The sequence below is a fragment of the Pholcus phalangioides genome, unplaced genomic scaffold (assembly GCF_987345545.1).
Source record: "Pholcus phalangioides strain wild (caught in Gottingen) unplaced genomic scaffold, Ppha-v1.0 ptg000024l_1, whole genome shotgun sequence".
Lineage (NCBI taxonomy): Eukaryota > Metazoa > Arthropoda > Arachnida > Araneae > Pholcidae > Pholcus > Pholcus phalangioides.
Genome location: NW_028301616.1, coordinates 12,501,969 through 12,507,882, shown reverse-complemented (window position 1 = coordinate 12,507,882; position 5,914 = coordinate 12,501,969).

Here is a 5,914-nt window from a genome sequence, read left to right as displayed (position 1 = left end):
TGTTAAGATTAAACTATTAAGATTATTCTATGGGGCTCTAGATTAAACCAAAGAATAGCTCTAGGCTGCCTATGAGCACTGAATCAGGGGTGAAGGAGAAAAATAATTACAAAAATTGGGGGAAAAGTTTTTATGCACAAATTTCAAACTAAAGATTTTTTAGAACTTTAGTGCTCGTGTGAAAGGGCATGCGGATCTGGGATCTGGACCCACGCCCATTTCCACTAGTGTGAAATGGGCCTAAAGGTTCTCTACACACAGGCAGGAAAACAAACAAGAAAATAAAATGTTTTTTTCAGAAGAAATAGAAAAGAAGTTAAGCGCTGATATATTGGCTTTGCTTTCAACAATGGAAAGGAGGGTCTCTCCACTTTAGATCCCTTCATCTATTTACTCAGAGGGCAGATTGTTTCTTGGCCAACATTGTAAAATTCCACTCTTAAACTGATAAGACATTTCTCTCAGTAGGGGATCTGGAGGAAAATGCTGATAAGGATATTTTTTTCCTCTACCTGGGGATCTGAAAAATAATCTTCCATGGAAAAAAGTGAAGGTAAACCATTTGAATGTAGATTTATCCTCTGATTTTTTCCCCTTCAAATTTTCCCTGACTTTTCCCAAGTATTTAGAATTTTCCCTGACTTTTGACAAATATTTCATATTTTCCCTGACTTTCCCTGACCGTCTTCCGATTCCCTGACTTTCCCTGATTCTCCCTGACTTTCCAGGTTGCTGGGAACCCTGTAAAAGAGTAACCTACAGAATATAGAGTGTGAGCATGGGAGGGAGACTAGTATGTGTGTAAGCCTAGGTGTGACCAAAAGAGTGACGTTGGGTGTGTGTGTGAGCATAAGACTGACCTAGAGAGGCAGCGACCAGGTCAGCAAGCGATCAATGGAGTGACTTAAAGAGTTTGCAAGCATATGAGTGACCAAAAGAGTGACAGAGAATGTGGGACAAGGCCAATGAGCAATCATAAGAATGACCTAGAGCATGTGAGCAACCAAAACAGTGTCAAGGATGTGATCAAATGAAAAAAAAAGTGACCTATAGAGAAATGGACTAAGTGAATGGTGACTGACCTAGAGTGTGCAAGCATGGGAAATACCAAAGGAGTGTGCAAGCATAAGAGTGACCTAGGTCAGTGGATGACAAAAAAAAACGACCAAGAAAGTGTGCAAACATGTGACTCAAACACATAGGTGTTTTTACAGGGGCTGAGCAACAAAAATTTGAGGAATGAGTGTTCAGAAAAATTAGACTGGAAAGCAAGAATGGCGGCAAAGCCATAAATCTGCCTCCGATATCAATATGGCTGAATTTTTAGTGGAAGGAGTTATCAATTCATTCCTTTACAAAAAAAAAACAAGATATTTTGCTTCTATGGTATCATGTATCACAACAATCGAGTCTTTTTCAATTCATAAATTTTTCTAAAACACCATTTTTTGACGATGCATACAGAGGGACTTTTTTTTTTGAAGCCGAGCACAACACAGGTCTATCGCCATGGGCAATTAACTACCTAGTGAGTTGTGCCGGAAGTGTAAGTATGTGTACCTAACAGTCTGAGTGAGTATGTGTTGTGTATGATTTTTTAGTGTTGTGTATGCTGCCATCTATATGTCAGAAGTGAAGTGTAATGACTGTATATTTGTGCTGTTTGTAGGACTGTTGCTCTCTGTGGCGAGACTTTTTAACGGCGAGATCGGCTCGCATTTGCGCCTTGAAGTTGGGAACCACAGAAAAGCAACTTCAGCCGACCACCACTGTGGTGACGGTGGGGCTCGAACACGGGTCCCCGCGATGCGAGTCCATCATTATGACCACTCGACCACCACAGCGGCATACAGAGGGACTGTATGGCCCCTTTTGTAGCCCTGACCCATCAAGCAGGATGGGATTGTGAGTGTCCTGCACCCAAAGCACCCCCCCCCCCATTTTTCTTTTCCAGGTGTTATAATAGCTACAAAAACAACGTAGTAAAATTTTCTCAAGAAGTGAAAGGCAATAAGATTTTTTTTCCTTGATTTGTGGGGGGGGGGGGGGTGCAGTGAAACATAAAAGTTTGAGAAACTGCACTTTAGCTGGATTCTAACATTTCCCAAAATTTTTGCAGTTGTGGAACCTTTAAGGACGACATTAAAATGTTAAATCTCTTGTAACCCCCCCTTTGTCTGATCTTCAGCTACATCAATAGCACACTGATTGGGAATTTTGGGAATTCCAACCCCATTACCATAGGACAGAAGAAGCTGAAAATAGCAAGGGACACCAAGATTTAAAAAAAAAAAAAGAAACAATTCTCAGTCGTATTTCGATATATTGTCATGTTTTTGTTCATCAAATCCTTATGACAAGAAAAAGGCAGAGGACAACAGCAATGCACCCCCCCCCCCCCAAGATAAAAGGAATCACATATTTACAGATCATTAATGATTTCAGTACCACACACATCAATTATGATATTTAATCAATGAATCACATTTAATACCAACACAAAATAGATACAAATATACAGAGTGGCCAAATGAAAAGGTGACGAGAATAGCAGAAAAAACACATGGCAAAAGTTGAGTGTTTTGCACCATGCAATGCAAGCAATCTTTATGTGTGTGAATTACATTTATATGGTGTTACATAATTCATAAAGAAGAATCCCTGATACCAAGCAGTACAAGTCTAGCTGTCCACACAACCTATCACTTCAGCATTTGCTCCGTTATCTCCAAGACCTGGAGACATTTGAAACTGAAAGCTAGAACAAAAAACAAGGAAGGTCATGTTAACCAAGGACTACTTCACCACGCATTAACTCCGGCCATATTACTATACATAATTTACTGCCATTAACAAGTTGGGTTGGAAATGAAAGAGTCATCTATCTGCGGTTGCCTCAAGCTCTTTAGGGAAGGTATCTATATTCTTCCCCTGATCAAATCTGTGATCTGATGGCAACCTTCATGGTGGTAGATTGTGATTACCACCATGCCACTCGAAAAAGCAATTAACCAAGGACTGCTCTCCTGATCGAGTTCCTGGTACTGAACCAGACGTAAGAACACAAAGACCTGACTCGCAGATCTTACTGAGGGGCATTCCAATATCTGTGTACTACCACGAAGAAAAATAAACTAAAATGTTGAGTGCAGTTGCTAACTCACATTTGTGTTCCAGCACATAATCTATTTTCTCACCAAATTTTGCTGGAAACAGTCCAGATCAGTCTCCCTGTGATTTTCACGTGTTTTACCTCCAGCTCACTAAGGGTGGAGTTATCTCCACAGATGCCAAACGTGAAGGGTTAATTGTTCTCATGCCTCCTCTAAGGAGGCCCGATTCATTGAAAAAATGCTCCCCCCCTGTTCACAAAACTTTTTTCCTTGACTTTCATTATATATTTACATATTTCCCTGACTTTTTTCCCAAATATTTTACATTTTCCCCTGACTTTCCAGGTTCTAGGAACCCTGTTTTATCATGAAGGACATTTGTCGCCTTTTCATTTGACACACTCGATAAAATCTTAAAACAAAAAAGAAAATATCAGACGAGTGATCAATAGTATAAGCCACAATGGTATTAACAGCAACATACATGCTTTTGTGTTCAATGATCACGATTAAAAAAATTCTAATCATGCATTTGTTCACTTGGACTAACCTGTAGGCAGTCTTCAGCTATTTGTACCATGCAGGAAATATTTACACAGTCACATGTTTACCAGCGTTAGAATTTAAAAATAAAAGTCACTTGTCTCATGGACCAGTGAATACGAGAACCTACTGGTCCGCAGGCATCTCATGAGTGGTCCGCTAAATGAAAAATCTCTTCTGAATAATAATTCATTTTCCTAAATGTATTGTCATTTAGAAGAGTGAAATACTACCAAGAGGTGCAAAAACCCATAAAAAAACAATTAGTATTGTAGTCAAACCCTATGAAACCACCACTGCTGATTCAGTGGCTTTATTGATAAACAAGTATGGAGGATTGAAGAGGCATTCATTTTTAAATTGCATTTACAGGAAAAATTTTGCAAAATATATTTGCTACTAAGAAAGTATAATATACTGAATAGTTTTTTCGCTAAGATTGAATCAGTAATGTGGATTACGAAATAATTAAAACAAAATATCTTGATATAAATGCACATGGTTTTTAGCATATTCAGCAAAAAGTAAGACATTTACAGGTGTCAAACTGACTGGCAACGCTTTTTGCTACTTGTACGGCAGACCACCACAATTTTTTTTCCTCTGTGGTTCGATTGTTTAATCACTCGTCTGGGACCAGCGGACCACCAATGATTTCGAACGCTGTTTACTCATGTAACATTCAATTGATCACTGTACAACGCCCACAGCAATCATCAAACTAAAAAGATATGCACAGTAGAGCCTCCATATAATTTTTCGACATAAAATTCTCACCAGAGCACTCACATTTTTCCTAATTGAAAATTATTTGCATACAACAATTTTTTTAAATTGGACGAAAGCAACTTGGTTATATGGAGATGACTATATTTTGACACCTAAAAGTAATAAAATGACAAAAAATATACCGAGTAAAATATGTTATTATTTTGTTGCATATATATGCAGGCAGGAGCCCTATATCAAGAATTTTGGCTTCGATCAGAAAAAATAACTTAGATTATTCACCAACTTTTTTTCCCCGTCTCAAACAAATGATAAACAACTGTAACAACATTAATAAAATATCGAGTCATCATGTACAATTTCATTATACAACCATACAATTTCGTGAGTTTATACATTCCATATGCTATGCAATATAATACATTCAAATATGGCTGGTGTATATCTTAGACCACTGTGAAATTTAAATAACTGAAGAAAATGCAAGTTAGCTCAAGGCCCCCTCTAAACAGCATCATGGATCCTCCAGGTAAAGAGCTTCTCTGTCATCACCCCCTACTAGATCTGAAGTGGTAACTATTTCAATTTAGAATCTTGTGTGTTGTATTCAACATCAATTTTTTCCTTAATTTTAATCTAATTAACATTGCAGTCGACCAGGTGTTAAAATGAGTGAGGTGAAGCGGCAGAGACTTAATAAGGGGAACACAATACCCTTGATGTCCAGCGCGGTGGCACCATGAGGGAGGCTGCAAGGTAATGGAAATGCTGGTTGCCCTGCAACTCAGGACCTTTAAAATACCATGAATTGGAAACTCACCTTTTAACTGCGACATGACGAACAGCATCCTGCATGTCCCCTACCTTGCTTTTCACTGCTGATTTTTGTTATCACTGGGTTCAATGTTTTTGCATCTGTCTGTATGTGCATATTTTTTCTTTTCTGCTCAATAAATATCCGGATTGGATGAAGGTGTTTGGGGGACAAGTGTGGGCATTTGTTCTGCGGCACTGTGGGTGGGGCTCCTAGGACATCGTGTGGCAGCTACTGGGAGCACTAAAAGGGCGATGATCAGCATTTTGTAATTTCCTCTGCCATAATGAATGGTCACGCCCTGCGAGGCATTGAGTTTGTATCGCAATATCAGGAACCTGGTTGTGCTCTGTTCATTCAGTTCAAACATTAACATGAAGCCCCTTATGCACTTGGGGTAGGCCATGCTCTACAATAGTCCAGGGGCAGTGACATCAGTAAGCAAATATTGCCACAATTGTTCCGAGAAGTGGCTAGAATACACTTCCACCATCCCATATAGCACTCACACACCAACTAATTAAATCATTGGAAATTTAAAGTTTTGGTGACAGAGCCAAAAAATTTGTGCAAGATTATACTTTTCACTCTGTGATTATATGATAACAACAAGCCAAAAACATCCAAATAAAATACAAAAAACACAAAAGCACAAGTAGATTTCAATACCTAACTGTGATTTAAATAAACAAACCAAAAAAAAAAATCAGTGATC